The 27,757-nt window shown below is 43.7% G+C and overlaps 1 protein-coding gene across 1 annotated transcript in view; it reads right to left on the bottom strand.

Moving 5' to 3' along the window:
- Window positions 1-24,735, bottom strand: part of LOC144606539 (rab effector Noc2-like) — a 143,105-nt gene extending 118,370 nt beyond the window's left edge. The window contains exon 1 of the mRNA XM_078422792.1: window positions 24,385-24,735. The gene's annotated coding sequence lies outside the window, so the exon portion shown is untranslated. The remainder of the gene's footprint in view (window positions 1-24,384) is intronic.
- Between the last annotated feature and the right edge of the window lie 3,022 nt (window positions 24,736-27,757).

Here is a 27,757-nt window from a genome sequence, read left to right as displayed (position 1 = left end):
CAACTGCTACACCATTCCAAGAAATTGTTCCTTTCCATCTCAGCAGAAACAAATTGCACGACTGAACCACTTAATTTCAAATCCCAGTCAATAACCATTAGCAATCTAACCACACAACAATTATTTTGCAGTCATTAACTATTCCTATCAACATCTTGGTTCATCTGTTTCTTTATTAGAAAATAACTACCTTAATTTCTATTGTTCTCAACTTCCAGACACAATGGCCATAATTTAACTTTACTTGAACAAGAACATAGATAGATCTTGTACAAAGGCTTGTCACATTTTCCAATTACCTAACTTTCCAGCAACGGAGGAAGCTTCAGTCCTTCAAGAGGAGTCAAAAAAAAAATCATTCAATAGATGCACGAGGAAGGACATCCTTGTAATTGAGGCAGTGCAGCGTAGGTTCACGAGATTGATCCCTGGGATGGCGGGACTGACATATGAGGAAAGATTGAAAAGAGTAGGCTTGTATTCACTGGAGTTAAGAAGGATGAGAGGGGATCTTATGGAGACATATAAAATTATGAAAGGACTGGACAAGCTAGATGCAGGAAAAATGTTCCCAATGTTGGGCGAGTCCAGAACCAGGGACCACAGTCTTAGAATAAAGGGGAGGCCATTTAAAACTGAGGCGAGAAGGAACCTTTTCACCCAGAGAGTTGTGAATTTGTGGAATTCTCTGCCACAGAGGGCAGTGGAGGCCAAATCACTGGATGGATTTAAGAGAGAGTTAGATAGAGCTCTAGGGGCTAGTGAAATCAAGGGATATGGGGAGAAGGCAGGCAAAGGTTATTGATTGTGGATGTTCAGCCATGATCACAATGAATGGCGGTGCTGGCTCGAAGGGCCAAATGGCCTCCTCCTGCACCTATTTTCTATGTTTCTATGAACTGCAGATGCTGGAATCTTGAGCAAAACACCAGATGCTGGCGTCGTTCAGTGGGTCAGGCAGCATCTGTTAAATCAATAGGTTGTGCTTAACATTCCACGTTCCAATTCACAACTTTGTGGCTAAGATTAGCACCAAGTTGATCATTTCCAACAAAATGCATCACTTCACACTTCTCAGTTTTAAATTTATTTAAACTATTTATTTATGCAGCATTCCAGAGATGCTGTCTGACCCGCTGAGTTACACCAGCATTTTGTGACTATCTTCAATTTAAACCAGCATCTGCAGTTCCTACCTACACATTCAAGTTTTAATGTCCTTTTACTGCCAGGCCTGCTGAGTTACTCCAAAGGTATCACAAAATGCTGGAGTAACACAGCAGGTCAGGCAGCATCTAGGAGGGAATGGGTGACGTTTCGGGTCAAGACCCTCCTTCAGTCTGAAGAAGGGTCTCGACACGAAACGTCACCCATTCCCTCTCTCCGAGATGCTGCCTGACCTGCTGAGTTACTCCAGCATTTTGTGATACCTTCGATTTGTACCAGCATCTGCAGTTATTTTCCTACACAACTTGCTGAGTTACCCCAGCATTTTGTGTCCATCAAGGGGTGAATATAACTCCGTTCTCATAATTGAACTGCCGTAATGATGGTCGAGTCCATTCACATTGATGCAATCACCAATAAAGTACATCAGTGTATTTGCTTTCTGAGGCATCTGAGAAGATGCACAAGGATTCACCCAAACTTCAATAGATGCTCTGTAGAAAGCATTCTGACCAGATGCATCACAGCCTGGTACGGCAACCGCTCTGCTCTTGACTGCCTTAACACACAGAGAGTGACGAACATTGCCCAGTCCATCACAGACTAGTCACTTCCTTCCATCATGTCCATTTCCATGTGTAGGAAGAAACTGCAGATGCTGATTTACACCGAAGATAGACACAAAAATGCTGGAGTAACTCAGCGGGACCAGGCAGCATCTCTGGAATGGGTGACGTTTCGGGCCGAGACACTTCGGGTCGAGACAGAGAATCACAGGAGAGGGAGACACAGAGATAAGGAAGGGTAAGGTGTGAAAACAAAACATCAAAGGGGGTGTGCATTAAGGAAAAATGTAGGATTGGTACATTGCGTCAAGGCGAGAGAAAGTAATTTAAACAAAATGTCCCTTTTCACTCTTCTATCATCTGGGAGAAGATGCAGGAGCTTGAACGCCTGGATGACCAAACTCAAGAACATCTGCTTCCCCACGACTGTTAGATTCCCGAAACAATCACCTCTTTCACACACTCCACAAAGGTCCTGCAAGTACCCTAACGTTCGACTCGACCTCACTTTATTACACTTGCGTTTTTTGCACTACTTCAGATTGCACTACAATTTTTGCTGCTTTGTATTCATCGTTGTGCGTATTGCTATATGTATAACACTGTACACTCCAAAAGTTTCATGCAAACAGAGAATTTCATTGCATTGTCGTATGATGGTGTATACGACAATAAACTAATCTGAATCTACATCCAAAGTTTTCCCCTGCAGATACTGACTGAGATAAGGAACAACATTTCCAGTTTATAGGGCACTTTTTCATCCATTTCGGATTTACAAAGTTAAATGAATTTCTGAGATAACATATGTGCAAAGTTAATATGTCTACCATGATATTATTTAAGATTTATTGACACAAACTAGATAATTCTATGCCAAGTACAAATCAATTTCTCATCCCTCACTAGAAATGAAGGAAAATAAAGAATGACATTTTATTCTAAATCAATTTTGCCAAATTAGGCAAAGTGCGTGGTTACTCATATCTATTTTCCCCCAGCCTCCCTCTAATTGAACAGAGCAGTACAAATCAGATCCAGTTGTTTTAACAGAACCTTAGCAACAAAAGCAAATATTCACTCTGTTGTCAAGGCAATTACATAATCAACTACCTAAGATAAAGCAAAGGCCAAACAGTTACACCACCATGTTGTGGAAACTCCAGCCAGGAAAAAATCAAAATATTGCAAAATAATCAATTTTCCAAGACTGGTACATCTTCTTGTTCATTTCTAATTTGTCATACACTGATTTTGAAAGCAGAGAATTGTGTTTTTTCTCCCCTCAATCCGTGCGGTAATAAAATATAAAAATAATGCAGCTTCGTCAAATTATCCCATTTAGAAGGTTTATAACAGTCATTAAAATTGAACGCGGTTTAATATAGCTAATAGATGAGAAACTAAGTAGTAGCAAATCCATTAAAAATTAAACCTATAGCCATTATTCTTCAATGAAACTGTGCTCAGCTGGAAGTATAGACCACGTTTCCAGGCATATACTAGGTCACTCACCAAATACATCTACATCTACAACATTGCCTCTCTGCCCCATCTCATTCCATTTCTACAGCTAAGAGCTGCATCCATTTCTTTACTTCTGGACGCTGGAATCTACAGCAAAACCAAAGTGCAGGCGGAACTCAGCGGGTCAGGCAGCATCCGAGGAATGGACAGGCAACATTTCAGTTCGGTACCCATCTTCTGACCAACTGTAGTGGGGAGAAAGCTAGAAAAGAGAGGTAGGGTTTGGACAAATCCTGGCAAGTGATAGGTGGATACAGGTATGGGAGGGGGGTTTGATTGGGTGGAGTAAGTGACAAAGAATGGAGGTGAAAAGTAAGAATTTCACAGATCCGTTTGAGAACATATGACAATAAAACACCCTTGACTTGACCACCCCAAGAATATTTGAAGTTATAGGGATACAGGTGGCAATTTTACTAACTACGTTGGATGTAGTAAAGAACATCAAAGGAAATCAGTAAATATTGGCCTCATGGTAGGATTGTTATTGCTGACTATTTTTGAGAGATGAAAGAAGTCATGCAATTTATTCTTCATTATTGATATGGAGAATTTATTTTGATATATGGAAGAGTTTTATTGATTGCACTTTTTAATTATCTAGATCCAAGAAATTACTGCACTATCTGCACGGGCGGCACGGTGGCGCAGCGGTAGAGTTGCTGCCTTACAGCGAATGCAGCGCCTGAGACTCAGGTTCGATCCTGACTGCGGGCGCCGTCTGTACAGAGTTTGTACGTTCTCCCCGTGACCTGCGTGGGTTTTCTCCGAGATCTTCGGTTACCTCCCACACTCCAAAGACGTACAGGTATGTAGGTTAATTGGCTGGGCAAATGTAAATATTGTCCCTAGTGGGTGTAGGATAGTGTTAATGTGCGGGGATCGCTGGGCGGCGCGGACCCGGTGGGCCGAAGGACCTGTTTCCGCGCTGTATCTCTAAATCTAAATCTTTAAGAAACTGTTGAACTCTTGATTGTATAACTAATAATAACAATATGTAATGAATACACAGAAGATGCAATTAATGCTCAGAATTTTTTAATTCTGGAAATGTGGCTGGAGATAAATGATAATTTTAGTTGAATACGGATTTTTCACAAACCTTCCAGAACACATATTGGAAGGGATTTTTAATTCAGTCCAGGAAACATCTGCTTCCACAGCATCCTGTTGTTTGAATATTCTGTGGCCCGCTATTGCCTTTCCGTTGTCTCTTTTGAAACAAAACTGCTATAATTATCTTGAAAACACAAAAAGTTGCAAAATCAGATGTGTTTGGTTGGAAATTGAACTTTTGGGCAATTTTGGAGCAGCCCAATCTTCTTGTTCAGCAGTCTCTTGGGATGTGCAGGAAGGAACTACAGATGCTGGTTTAAATCAAAGGTAGACACAAAATGCTGGAGTAACTCAGCAGGGCCGGCAGCATCTCTGGAGAAAAGGAAATGGGTGACCCTTCTTCTTGGGATGTCTTGTCTTCACTCCGGTTTTGTGGGTTCCGAGGTGGTTAAAGAAGCCAATGTAGAAACCACGGATCCTTCTGCACACATGGCAGCAGGGGGCTCAGTGGGAGCAGATGGATAGCTTGAAGTGGTGCACTCTTTCCACATCATGTGTATCTGATGCACAAACTCACACTTCTCAATGCCATTCTGAACATCCTTTTTTCACTTAGCATGGCCACTCCCCAGATATTCACAAGAGTCAGTAGGGATGTTTCTTTTCCCTGCAGCCCTTCTTGAAAGGAAGTACAACATTTGCCACCCTCCAGTCTTCCGACAACCCTTCCGTATTTAAGGACGACTCGTAAAATTCAGCCAGGGCTCCCGCAATGTCCTCAGATATATCAGATCAGTGAAGAAGATTAGACTTTATTGCCATCCATCACAGTGAGGAATGCGAGGATTCCGCTGTGGTGATGTTTATGTTAACTTTTATGTGGTTGTGTGTCTTGCTGCTTTTTTTAGCATGGCTGTATGGTAAATCGAGTAACACTGTACCTTAATTGGTACACGGGACAATAAACTACCCTTTGAACCTCTTCCCATGACGGAGCCTGGATTAGAGTGTTTGCTTCAGGAGCCTGATGTTGTGCTTGTTAGAGACGCCATCTGCCCATTAGAGGTGATAGGGTGTAACTGGGGCTTCAAGGCTGACTATTTTTGCCTGACGTTGTTTCATATATCCTTCCAACTAGTCAAACGATTTTACAGAGATAGTGTTGATGGTAACTCTTGAAGTGCCAACAGTAGTAGCTCACATCTCAAAAACACATCGGAAAGGAGATATGGCCGCTGCATAATAGACCAGGAGTTTTGGGTCAAGTTTGAGGTCTACAATTTAGTTTATTGTCACGTGTACTGAGGTACAGTGAAAAGCTTTTGTTGCGTGCTATCCTGTCAGTGGAAAGACAATGCATGATTACAATCGAGCCATTTACTTGATTCTCAAATACTCTTTTTCGCAACTGAGTAAAACAAAATGACCGCGGTGTATAGTGCAAGGGATATTGATTTATTCACAAAATGCTGGAGTAACTCAGCAGGTCAGGCAGCATCTCGGGAGAGAAGGAATGGGTGACGTTTCGGGTCGAGACCCTTCAAGGGATATTGATGTGCATCGTCTCCTCATGCCTATCTGTCATCTACACCACTCCCACCTGCCCGTGTTTAGTCCATGTATCCCTCTAAACCGTTCCTGTCGATGCAAGTATCCATCATCAGAAAATGGCCAGGTTGCATTTTAACAAAATAATCAGGGTGTAAATCACCCTCATTAGGGTAAATTTTGTAAAGTTTTTGGAAATGCACTTGCATTTATCTTTAATCGCTGTGTATATGCACAACCCATTTCATACACCACCCACTTCATCCCAAGCCTGGTACAATACAAAAAAAATAGCGCTTTATAAATGGAACAATTAGTGCTATGCAACAACTGATTTTTTTTTTCATGTGAAAGGCACAACTTGTGAGGAACGAATGAACTTGGGCAAATTATTGCAAAAGTTTTCCACAAGTGACATATGACTAAATGTCAACTCTTAATATTATTGCATCATACAACTGCCACTGTGATGGAAGGTGAACATGGACTTTCATTTGACATTTACTGCCCACTCAATAGTTTCTATGTTTAGTGCACAAAACAGACTAAAGCATGAATAACAAAAAGTGATTTGGAACCACAGATTTGCTTAATATGCGTACCAATATGCATCAACTAGCAACAAACTGAAAATCACAAGAAACTTGGTTTAAAGATGCAGCATGGAAACAGGACCTTCAGCTGACCGAATCCACGACGACCATCGATCGATCGCCCGTTCACACTAGTTCTATGTCACCGCACTTTCTCATCCACTCCCGACACAATACGAGCAACCTACAGAGGCCAACTAACCGACAAAACCCGCACGTCTTTGAGGATGTGGGAAGAAACTGGAGCACCCAGAGGAAACCCACACAGTCACAAGGAGAATGTTCAAACTCCACACAGACAGCACCCGAGGTTAAGATCGAACCCAGGTCTCTGGTGCTGTGAGGCAGCAGCTCCAGCAGCTGTACCCCTGAAAAATCCTGTTCAAGGAAGTAGAACGTTTGGAAATTAGAGGAAAATGTGTAGAGAAAGAATATTGGATGTCAATCCCAGCGTGTGCAATACGAGGAAAATAGTTGCCGATAAGAAATTCCAAACCATGCAATGCACCATTTTTGTCTGCAGATCTATGTCATAACATAGAAACATAGACATAGAAAATAGGTGCAGGAGTAGGCCATTCGGCCCTTCGAGCCTGCACCGCCATTCAATATGATCATGGCTGATCATCCAACTCAGTATCCTGTACCTGCCTTCTCTCCATACCCCCTGATCCCTTTAGCCACAAGGGCCACATCTAACTCCCTCTTAAATATAGCCAATGATCTGGCCTCAACTACCTTCTGTGGCAGAGAATTCCACAGATTCACCACTCTCTGTGTGAAAAAAGACTTTCTCATCTCGGTCCTAAAAGACTTCCCCCTTATCCTTAAACTGTGACCCCTTGTTCTGGACTTCGCCAACATCAGGAACAATCTTGCTGCATCTAGCCTGTCCAACCCCTTAAGAATTTTGTACGTTTCTATAAGATCCCCCTCAATCTTCTAAATTCCAGCGAGTACAAGCCGAGTCTATCCAGTCTTTCTTCATATGAAAGTCCTGCCATCCCAGGGATCAATCTGGTGAACCTTCTCTGTACTCCCTCTATGGCAAGAATGTCTTTCCTCAGATTAGGAGACCAAAACTGTACGCAATACTCCAGGTGTGGTCTCACCAATGCCCTGTACAACTGCAGCAGAACCTCCCTGCTCCTATACTCAAATCCCCTCGCTATGAATGCCAACATACCACACCATAAGTGTGGGTATTAATACAAAGATCACAGAAACACAACAAATTAACATGGTCCTAATAGATTTTAATTCTCATGGATTGGGAGTAGTGGGTCAAGTTGAGTACAAGTGCCACTAATCTTCAGGGCAGTTGCGTTTCAGGGCAGTGATCTGAATTATATGATTTGAAACCAAAGAAGAGAGAGCAAGCCATATTCGATTAATGATGAAAAATGGTCTTGATGATATGTTTTGGAACCAAAAATAAAAGAACAAGTCTTATTAGATTAACGATGAAAAACGAAGCAGAACTATCAATTAACAATCAGACAGCAAGAGAATTTTGCTGAAAGCAATCGTAAAACATTTGTTCCTGTGCTTAAGAAGGAAAAGGAAGAGTCTCACAATAAATTCAGCAAATTTTCCATGCATGAGAAGTGAATTAATTGTAGTGAACTGTGCCAACTGCTAATAGATGAACCGCTGAGGAGAGAATTCTAATTCACTTGGTTAAAGAAATTTAATCTCATTATTATAAATGATGCCCCTTCTATTGAGACTGCAGCTCATGTTGTAGACATCTCAGCCTGGCACCACATCTCATCTGACCTCTCAAGCCTCTGAAAAAGCTTTGTACCTTCAATGAAATCACTCTTTTTTTATAAGACCAGAAGAAATAGGAGCAGAATTAGGCCATTCAACACAGTATCTACTCCGACATTCAATCATGGCTGATCTACATTTCCCTCTCAACCCCATTCTCCTGCCTTCTCCCCGAAACCTTTGACACACTTCCAAATCAAGAACTTATTAATCTCCGCCTTGAAAACACCCAATCCCTTGGCCTCCACAGCCACCTGTGGCAATGAATTCCATAGATTCACCACACTCTAATTAGTTTGCTTTTTCCTTCCTGTCAGCTACAACCTTAAATTCCAACACGTTTGTCTAACACGATTATTCTTTCAGAAATCATGTTGACTCTGGCCAATGAGTTAACCGATCTGGAATGACTTGTTGGACAAGAACTATTTGGTTTCAACATTTCTTGGTGAAAGAAAGAAGAAAAAAAATGTGATTATATCTCCAATCTATCAATCACGGTTGAAAATATCGGCTCAAACTATGATTTCTGCAGCCAAATGCATTTATAATACTCTTGACATTGACCTAGAGGGGAAAATCTTGAAGGCTTCTTTCAACAATATTGGCATCTCAGTGAACTTCCCAGAGACATAATCAGAAATAGAGTATGCTGAGCTGTAGGAAGATTGATGGAAAAAGTGACTAAAAAGCTTCGTACAAGACACAAGTTGAAGGACTAGAGAGGTTTAGATAGGAAGTTCGAGATGTACAAGGTTACCCAAGTCTCCATAATGATACAGCTGCCAATGGCAGATTGAAAGGATTAAAGCAATATAGAAAGTCCCAGAGTCAGAGTAAGAAAAATCTTAGAGACACAAGCATCTGTAGATGATGGAATCCTGCACAGAACTCAAAGCAGTGGAGTAACTCAGTGGGTCAGGCAGTATCTCTGGAGGACAGTAATAGGTGAAATTTTAAGTTGGAACCTTCAGACTGGATCTGAGTTCGGAGTAGCAATATTGCCAACACCATCACAAACTCTATTACATATAAACTGACCACAAATTATAATTATAATAATCTCTACAGAAGCTCCACCTGGATGTCAGTTACACGGGTCAACTATTCTACTGCTGAGGTACAGAGCCTGAATTTAAGTGTTATTAATTAGAACTGGCTCAGAATGACTCTCTCCCAAATTCCAATCTAGGAAAATGCAGATATTTTAAAAGTCATACTTTGTACGGGTGCATTTTATAAATGTTATTTAGTATTCAGAAAGAGTTGCCATTCTGCGAAGCATAAGGTCTCATTATATTCATCACTCATGCTTAATAGCACATAATGTAACGGCAACCAGGGAAAATGAGTCAGCCACAAAACCAGATGTAGAATTTACAATAATATGCCGTGTCTAAGTTGTTTTTGTTTTAGTTAATTAGTGCAACACATTTAACACAATAACACTGATGACACAAGGACATCACAATATTTTTTGCTGTAAAAAATTAGTCGAATGAATATCCAAATAATGTCAGCAATCAAAAGCTATACTGGAGATTTACAACAGGTTGGTTTAGTTGATTCTGGGTTATATCCTTCTAGATTTAAGACCCATTGCAGATTTGAATATGTAGTATTTCAGTTAACTGAGGTGTTTTGAATGTACAGTATTTCAGTTAACAGAAGTGCTCAAATGTCTCAAGTTTTATATTTCAGATCGAACATGAAAGACTGCTTGCACAAATGGGTATAGCAACACTACTCAAAATAGCTGGAAGTTCTAATATTGTTGCCACGAAACACCACAATTAACAGAATAGTCTATCACTACTATCCCAAGGCCTGGCCTAGTCATGTCCTTTGTATACCACACCTTAAAGGTAATCAATCCCTTGAGTGTTGAGGAACTTTGGGATGTTGTTAAGTACAGAAATAGAGAGCCATTTAGATTTTTATGCTTCATGCAGAAGATGAAAAATACGAATAAAAATTTCATTTGATTATTTTTACACATTTTTGTAGAACTTCATGGAATCATCAGTTGCATCCATTTCTGGAATTCCACTGATATTTAGTAGGCCTGGACAATCACAGTAATTAGGCTCATCCCAACATTGTCAATTTGGCTCATAAATTGTTCACAAACTACAAACAGAAACACAATTTTTCCATTAATAGGGTAGTGAGAAGATTAAAAAATACAAGAATTCTTGTGCCTTTACTCATTGAGACAGCCTACCATCTCATAACCACAGGAATCCTGCACCACATAATATGTATAGAATTATCAATACACGTCAAAAAATACATCAAATTCCATTTAGACTTTGCTGCATTATTATTATTATATTTTATCTGTTTTCCCATGAAAAATGTATAGGGGTAGTTTATTTCTAAAAGACCTTTCAATTTGTGGTTCTGGACCTTGCATTCATTCATCCATTCTGCCAAATTGACTTCCAAAATGTGACTTGGTCAGGTAACGGATCCCTATCAAAGGTCAGACAGCTAACTTTAGTGGCATTGGCCATTTGGATCTACTGAGGCAGTGGCGGAGGTGGCAGTGGGGTTTGGAGAGGGTGGGGGGGGGGAAACGAGGAGCACGAAACACAACTCGAGGCAGGTGGGAAGAGTGGGAGAGACCGTGTGTGAAGAGTGACATGTTAAGACAGAGTAAATATTCGCCAGAAAAAGGATGCAGGAATAAAAGATTCCCGTTAGCTGGCCAGTTTCGAGCCAATCAGTCCAAGAGATTCATTGAGTCGTGGAGTTGTACAGCACAGAAACAGCCCTCTGGCCCACACACTGATACCGAACTGTTGCAGAGAAACATTTGCCTTTGAAAGTAAGACTAACACATTGCAGTCAATCCAGTCTAGCTGGAATTTCATCATCTGAAAGTATGCTCTCTTGAGCAACGGGTTCTTGGCTGGGAGTGGTGAGTAGCACCACCCAAGAGACATTAAAATCAAAAGAAGAGACAAAATAAAAAGTGCTGGAGGGATTCAATGGGTTCGGCAGCAATCCATAGAGAATATGGATAGGTGACGTTTTGGGTCGGGACCTTCACCAGACTGATTGTTGGGGGTTGGATGGGGGGGGGGGGAGAAAGCTACAAGGGAGGAGGGTCTGGACAAAGAGAATAGGTGAACACAGGCGAGGGAGTTTTGTGCAGGAAGGAACTGCAGATGAGGGGGGTTTGTGATAGGCAGATGGTTGGACAGAGATTAAAAAAAGATCAGATAAAAGGATTGAAGAATTGGGAATTGTGAAGCCCAGAGGAAGGGATGTACGTGGAAGGAAATGGAAGAATTAGGTGCAGGCCCAGGTGGGGCACAGGAGATTGGGGGTGGTAATTGTTAGCAGTTACCTAAAATTGGAAAATTCAATGTTTAAACCACCTGGTGGCACCAACAGTCTACCTCGTCCTTTTTCCTTCTTTGTTGTTTTATAGTATGTGTTAAATGAATGTTTTAGTGTTCTTTAGCTTGTTTTATGTGAGGGGGGGGGGGGTTGGGGGAAACTTTTTAAAATCTCTTACCTCGACGGAGATGCGATTTTTTTTTCCGTATCGTATCTCCGTCCGCACTGCGGCCTAACATCAAGGAGCTGGCAGCCTCTTGCTGGGGATCGACTTGGGAGCCCCAACCGTGTGAGCCTGCGGACATAACATCGTGGAGCTCGCTGTCCCTGGTTAGGGACAGACTTCGGGAGCTCCAAGCCGCAGGAGCTTCGATCGCCCCGAAGCGGGAGCTTCGACCACCGACTGCAGATGGTTCGACTGCCCCGACCATGGGACAATAAAGAGGAAGAAGGTTAGACTTTATTACCTTCCATCAATTGTCCCTAGTGGGTGTAGGATAGTGTTAATGTGCGGGGATTGCTGGGCGGCGCAGACCCGGTGGGCCGAAGGGCCTGTTTCTGCGCTGTATCTCTAAATCTAAAAAATCTATCACAGTGAGGAATGTGGGGAATCCGTTGTGGTGGATGTTTATGTTAACTTTTATGTAGTTGTGTGTGTTGGTGCTTTTTTTTTTGTGTGGCTGTATGGTAATTCGAGTTTTACTGTACCTTAATTGGTACACGTGACAATAAACAGACCTTTGAACCCTTTATACTGTTGAGTTGTACGCTACGCAAGTGAAATACGAGGTGCTGTTCCTTCAGTTTGCATGTGGCCTCACTCTGCCAATGGAGGAGGCCCAGAACAGCATCGGCATGGGACTGGGAGTTGAAGTGGTTAGCAACTGGGAGATCCAGTAGGTCTTGACGTAACGAGCACAAGTCTTTATCAAAACAGAATCAATGTTGGTGCATCAAAATGAGACAAAATGGCCTGCACGAACTATGCCAGCCGAAAGAATGACAAGTTGTACAACAGATCGCGACATTATTGTCAAACTTTACTTTTAATTTCTTCATACACATGGGAAAGTATTAAAATTGCTTCCTCGAGATTACAAATGTAAACATAGGAAACGAACGCAGTCAGAAACAGGTGAATTGATCATAGGGAACAAGGAGATGGCAGACCAATTGAACAAATACTTTGGTTCTGTCTTCACTAAGGAAGACATAAACCGTCTGCCGGAAATAGCGGGGGACCGGTGGTCTAATGAGATGGAGGAACTGAGGGAAATCCAGGTTAGTCGGGAAGTGGTGTTAGGTAAATTAAATGGATTAAAGGCAGATAAATCCCCAGGGCCAGATAGGCTGCATCCCAGAGTGCTTAAGGAAGTAGCCTCAGAAATAGTGGATGCATTAGTGATAATTTTTCAAAACTCTTTAGATTCTGGAGTAGTTCCTGAGGACTGGAGGGTAGCTAATGTAACCCCACTTTTTAAAAAGGGAGGGAGAGAGAAAACGGGGAATTATAGACCAGTTAGCCTAACATCGGTAGTGGGGGAAATGCTAGAGTCAGTTATTAAAGATGTGATAGCATCACATTTGGAAAGTGGTGAAATCATCGGACAAAGTCAGCATGGATTTACCAAAGGCAAATCATGTCTGATGAATTTTTCGAGGAAGTAACTAGTAGAGTGGATAAGGGAGAACCAGTCGATGTGTTATATCTGGACTTTCAGAAGGCCTTCGACAAGGTCCCACATAGGAGATTGGTGTACAAACTTAAAGCACACGGTATTGAGGGTTCAGTGTTGAGGTGGATAGAAAATTGGTTGGCGGACAAGAAGCAAAGAGTAGGAATAAACGGGTCCTTTTCGGAATGGCAGGCAGTGACTAGTGGGGTACCGCAAGGCTCAGTGCTGGGACCCCAGTTATTTACAGTGTATATTAATGATTTGGACGAGGGAATTGAATGCAACATCTCTAAGTTTACGGATGACATGAAGCTGGGTGGCAGTGTTAGCTGCGAGGAGGATGCTAGGAGGCTGCAGAGTGACTTGGATAGATTAGGCGAGTGGGCAAATGCATGGCAGATGCAATATAATGTGGATAAATGTGAGGTTATCCACTTTGGCGGCAAGAACAGGAAAGCAGAGTATTACCTGAATGGTGACCGATTGGAAGAAGGGGAGATGCAACGTGACCTGGGTGTCATGGTGCACCAGTCATTGAAAGCAAGCATGCAGGTGCAGCAGGCAGTGAAGAAAGCGAATGGTATGTTGGCATTCATAGCAAGAGGATTTGAGTTTAGGAGCAGGGAGGTTCTGCTGCAGTTGTACAGGGCCTTGGTGAGACCGCACCTGGAGTATTGTGTGCAGTTTTGGTCTCCTAACCTGAGGAAAGACGTTCTTGCCTTAGAGGGAGTACAGAGAAGGTTCACCAGATTAATCCCTGGGATGGCGGGACTTGCATATGAGGAAAGACTGGATAGACTAGGCTTGTACTCGCTGGAATTTAGAAGACTGAGGGGGGATCTTATAGAAACATATAAAATTCTTAAGGGGTTGGAGAGGCTAGATGCGGGAAGATTGTTCCCGATGTTGGGGGAGTCCAGAACCAGGGGTCACATCTTAAGGATAAGGGGGAAGTCTTTTAGGACCGAGATGAGAAAACATTTCTTCACACAGAGAGTGGTGAGTCTGTGGAATTCTCTGCCACAGAAGGTAGTTGAGGCTAGTTCATTGGCTATATTTAAGAGGGAGTTAGATGTGGTCCTTTTTGCTAAAGGGATCAGGGGGTATGGAGAGACGGCAGGTACAGGCTACTGAGCTGGATGATCAGCCATGATCATATTGAATGGCGGTGCAGGCTCGAAGGGCCGAATGGCCTACTCCTGCACCTATTTTCTATGTTTCTATGTTTCTATTAGGTAAATGTTGCTTAAAGTTCTCCCCTTGCTGGATATTTGAGTAACAACAATAACAGAGTACATGTGGCAAGTGTGTGAGAAATGTCAACATGAAATGCATTTGGATTCTGTTCCAAGATTGGGCTCTTAAGAGTGACAGTGGTTTAAGATGGGAAATATAAACATTATCCATCAGAGTACGAATGTGTAAGGCATCCCGAAACATCACCTATCCATGTTCTCCAGAGATGCTGCCTAATCTGCTGAGTTACTCCAGCACCTAGTGTCTTTTTCTTGTAAGCAAGCAGCTGCAGTTTCTTGCTTCTATATAATGTTTGAGGCATGTTTTATTTAAATAGAGTGGGCTTTTATAAATTCCCAATTCTCCACCGATGGGGTGGGGAGGGAGTGGGGGAGGGAGAGGGAGTGCGGGGGGGAGGGAGAAGGTTTCGACCCAACAGGTCCACTTGGTCTAGTATTTTCTGAAAGTGAAGTAATAGGCCCTTCCAAAAAAACTTACTACAGATTTGAAAGAGAAATATTCTCAGTTCCGACGACACCCATCTCATCTTACAACAATGTTGAACACTTTTGGAGTTGTGGTAGTGACTCCCTACCAGGTCAACGTATGGTGCAAATAATTTACCAGCGTCAAATAAGTACACATCAATAACAAGAGCCTACGGGAAACCTGTGGATCACTGCAATTATAGCATGTTACTTTACGAAACGTCACTTAGCAATGACTTTGAGAAAGAAGTGGGTTCAAGGAAAGCAATAAAGGCTATTTTGCCATTAGAATAATTAGATGAGAACAGCAATAGAGTACAAAGCATCTTTGTTAAAAGCTAAATGCGATCAATAACTCGGGAGGAACTCTACTTGATAATGGCTAATTTTCCACTGTTGCCATGGCATTTTTAATCGTTTCTTTTGCCCCATCCATGAGTTTAATTAAGGCATTACACCTCAACCAGGTCTAAAATAGTTGGGTTCATCGTCTTTCGAGTCCTTTGCAATATTATTCACTTTTTATGTGGATATGTAAATAAACATTTCTCATTTTTGGAAAATTCTGGAGAGCAGCGCACTTTATATTAACATAGACAATAGACAATAGACAATAGGTGCAGGAGTAGGCCATTCAGCCCTTCGAGCCAGCACCGCCATTCAATGCGATCATGGCTGATCACCCTCAATCAGTACCCCGTTCCTGCCTTCCCCCCATACCCCCTCACTCCGCTATCCTTAAGAGCTCTATCCAGCTCTCTCTTGAAAGCATCCAACGAACTGGCCTCCACTGCCTTCTGAGGCAGAGAATTCCACACCTTCACCACTCTCTGACTGAAAAAGGTCTTCCTCATCTCCGTTCTAAATGGCCTACCCCTTATTCTTAAACTGTGGCCCCTTGTTCTGGACTCCCCCAACATTGGGAACATGTTTCCTGCCTCTAATATGTCCAATCCCCTAATTATCTTATATGTTTCAATAAGATCCCCCCTCATCCTTCTAAATTCCAGTGTATACAAGCCCAATCGCTCCAGCCTTTCAACATACGACAGTCCCGCCATTCCGGGAATCAACCTAGTGAACCTACGCTGCACGCCCTCAATAGCAAGAATATCCTTCCTCAAATTTGGAGACCAAAACTGCACACAGTACTCCAGGTGCGGTCTCACCAGGGCCCGGTACAACTGTAGAAGGACCTCTTTGCTCCTATACTCAACTCCTCTTGTTATGAAGGCCAACATTCCATTGGCTTTCTTCACTGCCTGCTGTACCTGCATGCTTCCTTTCATTGACTGATTCACTAGAACACCCAGATCTCGTTGAACTCCCCCTCCTCCTAACTTGACACCATTCAGATAATAATCTGCCTTTCTATTCTTACTTCCAAAGTGAATAACCTCACACTTATCTACATTAAACTGCATCTGCCATGTATCCGCCCACTCACACAACCTGTCCAAGTCACCCTGCAGCCTTATTGCATCTTCCTCACAATTCACACTACCCCCCAGCTTAGTATCATCTGCAAATTTGCTAATGGTACTTTTAATCCCTTCGTCTAAGTCATTAATGTATATTGTAAATAGCTGGGGTCCCAGCACCGAACCTTGCGGAACCCCACTGGTCACTGCCTGCCATTCCGAAAGGGCCCCATTTATCCCCACTCTTTGCTTTCTGTCTGTCAACCAATTTTCTATCCATGTCAGTACCCTACCCCCAATACCATGTGCCCCAATTTTGCCCACTAATCTCCTATGTGGGACCTTGTCGAAGGCTTTCTGAAAGTCGAGGTACACCACATCCACTGACTCTCCCCTGTCAGTTTTCCTAGTTACATCCTCAAAAAATTCCAGTAGATTTGTCAAGCATGATTTCCCCTTCGTAAATCCATGCTGACTCGGAATGATCCCGTTACTGCTATCCAAATGCTCAGCAATTTCGTCTTTTATAATTGACTCCAGCATCTTCCCCACCACTGATGTCAGACTAACTGGTCTATAATTACCCGTTTTCTCTCTCCCTCCTTTCTTAAAAAGTGGGATAACATTTGCTATCCTCCAATCCACAGGAACTGATCCTGAATCTATAGAACATTGAAAAATGATCTCCAATGCTTCCACTATTTCTAGAGCCACCTCCTTAAGTACCCTGGGATGCAGACCATCAGGCCCTGGGGATTTATCAGCCTTTAGTCCCATCAGTCTACCCAAAACCATTTCCTGCCTAATGTGCATTTCCTTCAGTTCCTCCATCACCCTAGGTTCTCCGGCCCCTAGAACATTTGGGAGATTGTGTGTATCTTCCTCAGTGAAGACAGATCCAAAGTAACGGTTTAACTCGTCTGCCATTTCTTTGTTCCCCATAATAAATTCCCCTGTTTCTGTCTTCAAGGGACCCACATTTGCCTTGACTATTTTTTTCCTCTTCACGTACCTAAAAAAGCTTTTGCTATCCTCCTTTATATTATTGGCTAGTTTACCCTCGGACCTCATCTTTTCTCCCCGTATTGTCTTTTTAGTTAACTTTTGTTGTTCTTTAAAAGAGTCCCAATCCTCTGTCTTCCCACTCTTCTTTGCTATGTTATACTTCCTCTCCTTAATTTTTATGCTGTCCCTGACTTCCCTTGTCAGCCACAGGTGTCTCTTACTCCCCTTAGAGTCTTTCCACCTCTTTGGAATAAATTGATCCTGCAACCTCTGCATTATTCCCAGGAATACCTGCCATTGCTGTTCTACCGTCTTCCCTGCTAGGGCCTCCTTCCAGTCAATTTTGGCCAGCTCCTGCCTCATGCCTCTGTAATCCCCTTTGCTATACTGTAATACTGACACTTCCGATTTTCCCTTCTGCCTTTCCATTTGCAGAGTAAAACTTATCATTTTGTGATCACTGCCTCCTAATGGCTCTTTTACCTCTAGTCCCCTTATCAGATCAGGATCATTACACAACACTAAATCCAGAATTGCCTTCTCCCTGGTAGGCTCCAGTACAAGCTGTTCTAAGAATCCATCTCGAAGGCACTCTACAAACTCTCTTTCCTGGGGTCCATTTCCAACCTGATTTTCCCAGTCTACCTGCATGTTGAAATCTCCCATAACCACCGTAGCATTACATTTTTGACACGCCAATTTTATCTCCTGATTCAACTTGCACCCTATGTCGAGGCTACTGTTTGGGGGCCTATAGATAACTCCCATTAGGGTCTTTTTACCCTTACAATTTCTCATTTCTATCCATACTGATTCAACATCTCCTGATTCTATGTCACCCCTTGCAAGGGAATGAATATCATTCCTTACCATCAGAGCAACCCCACCCCCTCTGCCCACCTGTCTGTCTTTTCTATACGTTGTGTACCCCTGAATATTCAGTTCCCAGCCCTGGTCCTCTTGTAGCCATGTCTCAGTGATCCCTACAACATCATACTTGCCCATGACTAACTGAGCCTCAAGCTCATCCACTTTATTTTTTATACTACGCGCATTTAAGTACAACACTTTAACTTTTGTATTCACCTCCCCTCTCACATCCTGCCCTGCCCTTAATCTCTTTTCCCCTCTAGAACTTCTGTTCCCATTCTTCCGAGAGTCTTTTGCAATATCTCCTGTACTCCCTTTTTTTACCTCATCTTCATATTCACAATTTGTCAACCCCTCCCCCCCACTACTTAGTTTAAAGCCACAGGTGTCACACTAGCAAACCTGCCTGCCAGAATGTTTGTCCCCCTGCTGTTAAGATGTAACCCGTCCCTTTTGTACAAGTCACCCCTAGCCCAGAAGAGATCCCAGTGGTCCAGAAATCTAAATCCCTGCTCTCTGCACCAGCCCCTCAGCCATAAATTCATACCCTCTATCTCTCTGTTCCTGGCCTCACCAGCACGAGGTACCGGTAGCAGTCCGGAGATAACCACCTTCGACGTCCTACTTCTCAGTGTTTTTCCCAACTCTCTAAACTCCCGCTGTAGCACCTCCTTCCTCTTCCGCCCGACGTCATTCGTACCCACATGCACAACGACTTCAGGTTGATCGCCTTCCCTCACTAGGATTTTCTGAAGCCGGTCCGTGATGTGTTGAACCCTGGCACCAGGGAGGCAACAGACCATCCTCAAGTCCCTCCTGCTGCCACAGAATCTTCTGTCTGTCCCTCGGACGATGGAGTCACCGACCACTACGGCTCTTCCCGACTTCGGTCTCCCCTGTCGAGTATCCTTGCCAACAGGTCCGCCACTCGGACTGGAATCGTCTTCTGCCCCGACAGTTCCCAAGAGGGTATACCTATTTGCAATAGGCACAGCCACTGGGGTCTCCTGTAGTCCTCGTCCACTCCCCCCTGAAACAGTCTCCCACCTTCGCTCGACCTGGACCCTTGGCGTGACAGCCTCACAATAGGTCCTGTCGAGGAAACTCTCGCATTCCCGGATGGCCCTGAGGTCATCCAACTGCCTCTCCAACTCCACCACACGTCCCTTCAGGAGCTGCACCTGGACACAGTTCTTGCAGGTGTAGCTCCCAGAAGCTCCAGCATAATGACACTAAATTATGATTGAAGACCTTCTTTAAAATTAATGGCAATTATTATAATTATGTTTAACAATGGACAAAATGTATACAATCCACAACACACAAGAACACAATAAATAGGAACCTAAAGCAGGATACAGGGTCTTTCCAAACTACTCCGACATTCAATAAAATCTTAGTTGATCTGATCCTTGGCTCCATAAGTTTCCTTCTTGATACCTTTCTTGCCCCCTATATTAAAATTGTTTCTTCAGAAAAACTCCAGTAATCCAACTTGGTAGTACCAGAAGAAGGGTCTCGACCCGAAACATCGCCCATTCCTTCCCTTCAGAGATGCTGCCTGTCCCGCTGAGTTGCTCCAGCATTTTGTGTCTACCTTCGATTTAAACCAGCATCTGCAGTTCTTTCCTACCCATTGGTAGTACCAGATCATGGGTCAAGAGAGTGAAGAGTGTTTTATTGTCTTATGACTAGATCACATCCCGGATAAACAAGGGCGCCAGATGATAAACTTTCAGAAGTTCTGCAACATCTCACATCTGAGGAAAATGATTCCGAATTCTACAACTTCACAGCATGTTGGGAGAAGAAATTCCTCCTCATCTCAATTTTGTGTCATCCCCATGTCTGGAGACTATACCCTCTAGTTCTGGAACAACAGGGAAACAAACTGACAGCATCCACCCTGTCAAGATCTGTTTGGAATTTGTTTCAATTAGATCTTTTCCCCTTGTTTTAAACTCCAAAGAACACAGGCATACTTTGCTCAACTAGGACAGCCATCTCACCCCAAAACTAACCTTCATGGCACTACTTCTAAGCCAAATATATCCTTGGTTAACTAAAACTAAAGCTGTGTGCAATACACCAGTCAAGCCCTGTTGTGGTCATTTCCTTTGCAATTAAGGTCAACATTTCATTTGTCTTTTTAATTACTTCCTCTGCCTGCATACTAATTTCATTTTTTGTACAAGGGTGCTGAGATATTTCTGAATATCAATATTAATAGGATATGTCGGTCATTGTTCTACGTGTTTGTCTAGAACATTTTTCACTTTAAATTCCTTACTCACTCTTGCCCCTTATTTACCTATTACATTAGGTGCGATTTCAGTTGCTTCTGCTGTGAAGACAGTCACAAAATATTAATTTAGCATACTGCCACTTCCAAGTGCCCAAATATTAATTCACTAACTCAGATTCCAAAGAACCAATTGTTACTAGTGTTACTCTTTCTCTTTATTTGCCTGTAATAGCTCCTTTAATAGTTTCATATATTCCTTTGTCACCTCTTTTATCATTTTTTTAAAAATACACAAAGGCATACAAATTATTCCATTTAATGCAAAAGGGATTTAGAAATCTCTACCTTCGAGCTCTGTTTTTAAAAACAGTAAAATTACATTAATCCATCACGTTCGGGATATCGATGGTGCCAGGCCACAGTTTTTCTGGACTTTTGGATGTTATTCCGATACCCCAACACGATTTTAACTCTTCTTTTTAAGATGTTACGCAATAGTATAAATACATTTTCCAGTGAACTCATTAGGTTCTGAGGGAGACATGAAACGGGACCCTGGTGAATTTCGACTCACTGGGTTTAAAGGAAGTACAGGAAATGTCACCTGGTGGCCCAGATAATGAACTATTGAGATTTCTAAATAAATAGATAGCGATTTATCAGAGTTTTATCTGTATCCTTCTGACATTTTCCTTTTGTTCAATCCACTTTATTTGTCAAAGGATAAAAACACTAAAGTCAAAACCAAATCACATAAATTTCTTCTTTATCTGCCAGCTTTGTAACTTTGGCAGCACTATTTGTAGCGATTATTTGCATACCTTGGGTATGCAGGCAAAGAATTTCACTGTGCCTTGTCACATGTGGATGATAAAGTATTCCATTCCATTCCATATCTACCCAACCACAGATTTGCAATCAATTCCTTCCGGTGGACCACATTATCATCTGCAGATTTTGCATATTAGTGTCATGTAGTTCATTGTGGCTAATGGTTCTTGCACTTTCATAAGATAATGGTTATTTACACATTCAGCTCAAGATTGCTCTCATTAGTCATCTGACCTTTGACAAATTTCGTCTCCAGAACAACGCTTCCGCCCAACCTGCACCACGGCTAGAATTAAGATGTCATTGTAATCATGGAAATGTGGTCCAGAGAAGAGAAGGACTGGCAGCTTAATGTTCTGGATGATAGAAGTTTCAGATGTGACAGAGAGGAATGGAAATAGAACGAGGAGTAACACCACTGATTATCGTAAGACGTAACACCAAAATGGCCCCATAGCAGAAGCATCCACGTCGCGGGGCTGGAAACTGGAAGTGTCCTGAGCTAATTCTGCTACCACCATCATCTATTGTACAAGTGATGGCTCCCATTTGATTGTCGCTGGAAGCTTGCGTCCTTTTCAGGACGGACGATAACAGTGATGTAACATTTGAAACATGGATGATGGAAACACGAAAGAAGAAGACACCAAAATTAGGCCATTGGGCCCAATGGGTCTGTTCCGCCTTTCAATCATGGCCCATCTATTTTTTTTTCCCTCTCAATCCCATTCTCCTGCCTTTTCCCCCCCCGTTACCTTTAGCACCTTTATTTAATCAAGAACCTATCAATCTCCACTTTAACGTAAAGAATCCCACGAGGGACAGTCAAGTCAGGAGTGGTTCATTGTCATTTGCACCAGGAATGAAACAATGATTTTTTACTTGCTACAGTTTTAAAGGCCCAGTATCACAATACCACAGCGAATAAATATACAATAACACAATAACATATCAGCAATACTAGCTAACTAGACCATAATGGTGCAGTACTCAACTTTTCTTTGAGAAAGAAATAGGGCAGGTGGTGGAGGGAGTATTTCATATGTTTGGGAAGGAACTACAGATGCTGGTTTAACCGAAGATAGACACAAAATGCCGGAGTAACTCAGCGGGACAGGCAGCATCTCGAGAGGAGGAATGGGTGATGTTTTGGGCCTAGACCCTTCTTCAGACTAGTCAGGGGAAAGAGAGACGAGATATATAGATGATAATGTAGAGAGATAAAGAACAATGAATGAAAGATATGCAAAAAAAGTTACGATGATAAAGGAAACAGGCCATTGTTAGCTGATTGTTGCGGTGAAAATGAGAAGCTGGTACGACTTGGGCGGGGGAGGGACAGAGAGAGAGGGAATGCCGGGGTTACTTGAAGTTAGAGAAATCAATATTCATACCACTGGGCTGTCAGCTGCCCAAGCAAAATACGAGATGCTGTTCCACCAATTTGCGTTTAGCCTCACTCTGAAAATGGAGGAGACCCAGGACGGAAAGATTAGTGTGGGAATGGGAAGGAGAATTAAAGTGTTTTGTAACCGGGAGATCAGGTAGGTTCAGGTGGGCTGAGCGAAGGTGTTGAGCCTGACTCTGCAAGTGTTCATATGTGATAGGAGCAGAATTAGGCCATTCGGCCCATCAAGTCTACTCCGCCATTCAACCATGGCGAATCTATCTCTCCCTCCCAACCCCATTCTCCCCATTTCAGGATCAGCAACCATAATTCTGTAAGTTTCAAGATAATTGAAAGTTTAGGAAGTGTTTGTTTTCTTGAAGCACACTCATTGGAGTGATACTCAGGTGATGATGGTTTGTTTCAGCCAGTTGGATCAAATGGTGACAAAGCAACCATGGCCATGAGAACCAGCAAGGTTTCAGTTCAGTTTATTGTCACGTGTACCGAGGTATCGTGAAAAGCTTTTTGTTGCGTGCTAACCAGTCAGCGGAAAGACAATACATGATTACAATCAAACCATTTGCAGTGTATTGATACACGATGAAGGAATAACATTTAGTGCAAGGTAAAGCCAGCAAAGCCCGGTCAAGGATAGTCCGAGAGGCATCTAAGAGGTAGATGGCAGTTCAGCACTGCTCTCTGGCTGGGGGTAGGACGATTCAGTTGCCTGATAATAGGCAAACCAGGCTGAAACCAGAGACATTACTCTCTTAAAGAAAGGTCCCATCCCAAAAAGTCACCTCTCCTTTTTCTCCAGAGATACTGCATGTTGTTGAGTTACTCCACTTTGTGTCTATTTTTTTCTCTCCTGTTAGTATTGAGCAGCAGCTTCCATTTAGAAAAGGAATCTGTTTTGACGTGTCATTTTTACAATCTGGAATAACGTTCAGAACAACCAACCAACCCTTTGTATACGTTTCCTCCCAAAATCCACAGCTGTTCAAAGGCAATAAGACAATTTGCAAAGATAAGCATTGAAATTAGGAAATGCCAGCTTGTGCATGATCCTGTTATTAACCCTGGTCTGAGTCATTGCCAGGGCATTTGAGATTTGAATCGCTGAAGCACAAAAGCAACCGGTTGCCACAGGGATCAGAGGGAGATAACAGATAAGAGTCTTGCAATCAACATCAAACGGCATGAAATACACTGGGTTTGGGAGTTGGCACACAATACACGAGAAGGGTATTTACAATCTGGATCAATGGCATAGGAGGGATAAAGGTAACAAATAATAAGTTAATGAAGAAGGGCAGGAAGGCGCCCAGTTGATAGTGTACATCATCACAGTGGGATAATATGTTCAGTTCTGCTATTAAACAGTCCACACAGCAAGACGTGGGTTACAAAGAGGACCAGGCCAAGCAGGAGGGTGGCTGGGAGGCAGTCTACACTGCTCTGAACTATTGGCGGGCAGGCCTCTTGGGTGGAGGAGCCGGAGGGAGCGGGCGGGCAGGCCGGCGGTGACTCCTTCTCTGCCCGGCTCCCGGGGTTACCTGACACCGCGCCGGCCGCAACTCCCACCCCCAATGCGCGGCCCGAGGGGGGACGCGAACCCGCAACAGATCCACACGGGCCACTTACCGGACACAGGGTGTTGGAGCCGCCACGACAGCGGGACGGGATGACACGCCTCCCTTATGTACGATACTCTTTCTCTCTCTCTACTTTTCTCTCTCTCTCTCTCTTTCCTTTTCTTTCTCTCTCTCCTTCTCTCTCTCTCCCTCTTTCCCCTTCTCTCTCTCTCTCTCTCCCCTTCTCTCTTTCTCCTTCTCTTTCTCCTTCTCTCTCTCTTTCTCCTTCTCTCTCTCCCCTCCCTCCGTCCCTCTCTTCCTCTCTCCTTCCCTCTCTCTCTCTCGCTACTCTCCTTCACTCTCTCTCTCCTTCTCTCTCTCTTTTCCTTTTCTCTCTCTTTCTCTTTCCTTTTCTCTCTCTTTCTCTCCTTCCTCTCTCTCCCCTTCTCTCTCTCCCCTTCTCTCTCTCTCCCCCCTTCTCTCTCTCTCCCCCTTCTCTCTCTCTCTCCCCTTCTCTCTCTCTCTCCCCTTCTCTCTCTCTCTCCCCTTCTCTCTCTCTCTCCCCTTCTCTCTCTCCCCTTCTCTCTCTCTCTCTCTCCCCTTCTCTCTCTCTCTCTCCCCTTCTCTCACTTTCCCCTTCTCTCTCTTTCTCCTCTCTTTCTCTCTCTCTCCTTCTCTCTCTCTTTCCCTCTCTCGCTACTCTCCTCCTCTCTCTCTCTCTTTCTCTCCCCCTCCTCTCTCTCTTTTTCCTTTTCTCTCTCTCTTTCTCTCTCTCTCTCCTTCCCTCTCTCTCTCTCTCTCTCTCTCTTTCTCTCCTCTCTCTCTCTCTCTCTCTCCTTCCCTCTCTCTCTCTCTCTCCTCTCTCTCTCTCTCTCTCTCTCTCTCTACCCGGGGAGGGTTCTCTGACTGCTGAGAGTCGAGGGGGTGGAAGGAAGGGTGGGGTCGCGACCGCCCAGCAAATGATCCGACCTCTCTTTGTCTGTCCTCTAGAGTGTTTCACTGAGAGAGAGCGAGAGAGGGTGCATCGTCCCCGGGTGGGAGTTTAATTTTGTGGCCAAACTTCCCATTGATTGTGGGAGCGGCTACGGAGGCGCCAGGTCCACCTGTCGGCCCCGCTCCTCACCTGTCGGCCCCGCTCCTCACCTGTCGGCCCGCTCCTCACCTGTCGCCCCGCCGCTCACCTGTCGTCCTGCAGAGATCACTGTCGTGAAACAGACACAAAATGCTGGAGTGACTCAGCGGGACATTATGTATCTGCCTTTCTGTGTAACCCAGCTTCGCCGGTTCCGTCCTGCACTGCTTTTAAAGTTGCCGGACTACATTGTTGCTGTGTTTGCAAAATGTTTATAGCAACCTAGACCTCCTTGCTGCAAGTCCAGGCTGCAAGATCCATTGCTGGAGACCCCCTTCCCCGCGCCAGTTCTGCGCCGTATAAAACACGCGGGGTTTTTTAACTTTATTTGCATTTGTTTTTAGTCCATATTGTTGAAACATTGTAAAGTCTCTCTGGGTTTCTGCAGCAGTGGTTGTTGTTGTTGTTGCCGCCGCCGCTGGTGGCCGGGAGCCTCACACATCTGCCGTCTTCCTCCCATCAGTGCAGGGGCCACCTGGCGGCCGGGAACAGGTGAGCTCACCTGGGCTCCCGTGGGAACCGCTCAAAAGGAGAGCAGAGCACGCAACTCTTCCCCCCCCCCCCCCCCCCCCCCCGGGAGGGGTTCTCTTCAAAGGGGCATCGAGGGAAAAGGACCACAGTTTCGGAATAGAGGGTTGCCCATTCTGGGGAAGAATTACTTTCCTCTCAGTAGATTATGAATCTTTGATTCTGCGCCCCAGAGATCTGTAGAGACTGACTTGTTGAGTAGATACACCGGGATAAGCCAAAACATTATGACCACTGACAGGTAAAGTGAATAAGATTGATTATCTTGTTACAATGGCACCTGTCAAGGGGTGGGGTATATTAGGCAGCAAGTGAAGTCAGTTCTTGAAGTTGATGTGTTGCATGCAGGAGAAATGGGCAGGAGTAAAGACCCGAGCGCCTTTGACAAGGACCAGATTGTTATAGCTAGAGGGCTGGGTCAGAGCATCTCTGAAACGGCAAGGCTTGTGGGGTGCTCCCGGTCAGCAGTGGTGAGTACCTACCGACCGTGGTCCGAGGAGGAACAAACCAGCGACAGGGTGTTGGGCTCTTGGATGCACGAGGGTAACGAAGGCTATCCCACCTGGTCCAAACCGACAGGTTTATTGTGGCACAAGTCACAGAAAATTTTAACAGTGGTCACGGGAGGAATGTGTTACAATACACAGTGCATCGCACCCTGCTGCGTATGGGGCTGCACACTGAGGACCAACAGCATTTTAGGCGGTGGTCACAATGTTTTGGCTCATCAGTGTAGATAATATATCTAAGACCAAGAGAATGGAATTTTGATAAGGAAAAAAATCTAAGGTTACAATGAATTCAGATGAACATATGATGTATTGTTATTTAGCACAGAAACAAGTCATACAGCTCAGAAACATGGCCTTCAGCCCAACCTGTCCATTCTGACCAACGCACATAGCTCTCTCTTCCCCCCCATCACACCAATTGTCTGGCATTCTGTCACTCACTTGCTTCAGTTACACGGTCATTTGAAGATTCCAACCCACCATTGTTATTGCCATATCTCAATCAATATTTCTGCTCCTAATTTACTTGCTTTGAGTTCCATACTTTTACCCCTGTATTCCTGGTAGATATAACATGACTTGTTCTGTTCAATAGTTTAGACGGCTTTCAGCGTTACATCAGAGTCCAAATTACTGCCCTACCCTTCACGCTCTACAGGTTTTGAACATAGTTGTTTCACTATATTCCTTCCCTTTTTAACAAAAATAATTAATTGGCACAGCTTGTAGATGGGTCATAGACCTGACCTCTGGTTCAATCTGTGAGGTGCTTGCATGTACTCCCTGTGACGACGTGGGTTTCACCCCACTTCCCAAAGACGCACAGGTCGGTAGGTGTGATTTTTGTGTTATTGCCTCGTGTGTAAGAGAGTGATAAGAATCTGGGGGGTTGATAATGTGGAAATAAGGTTGGATTAATGCAAATGGATGGTTAATGGGCAACATGAACTTGGTGGGTCAATGAGACCTGTTTCTATACTACATCTCTTTATTTTTTTTAAACTGCTGCTCCTACTATAGCCTCACAGCACCAGAGACTTGGGTTTGATTGTGAACTTGGGTTCGATTCTAACCTTGGACTTTCTCCAGGTATACATTCTTTGTAATCCCACTTTCGCAACCACTCTCTACACATGGAACAATTTGTAGAGATCGATCAACCGACAAACCCAAGCGGCTATGGTAGATGGGAAGAAATTGGAGCACTCAGTGGGAACCCATGAGGTCACAGAGAGAACATACAAACTCCACATACGGCAAGCTCAGAAACA

This window comes from Rhinoraja longicauda, chromosome 26 (assembly GCF_053455715.1).
Source record: "Rhinoraja longicauda isolate Sanriku21f chromosome 26, sRhiLon1.1, whole genome shotgun sequence".
NCBI classification, from domain to species: Eukaryota; Metazoa; Chordata; class Chondrichthyes; order Rajiformes; family Arhynchobatidae; genus Rhinoraja; species Rhinoraja longicauda.
This window is presented reverse-complemented; position numbering and strand designations above follow the sequence as displayed.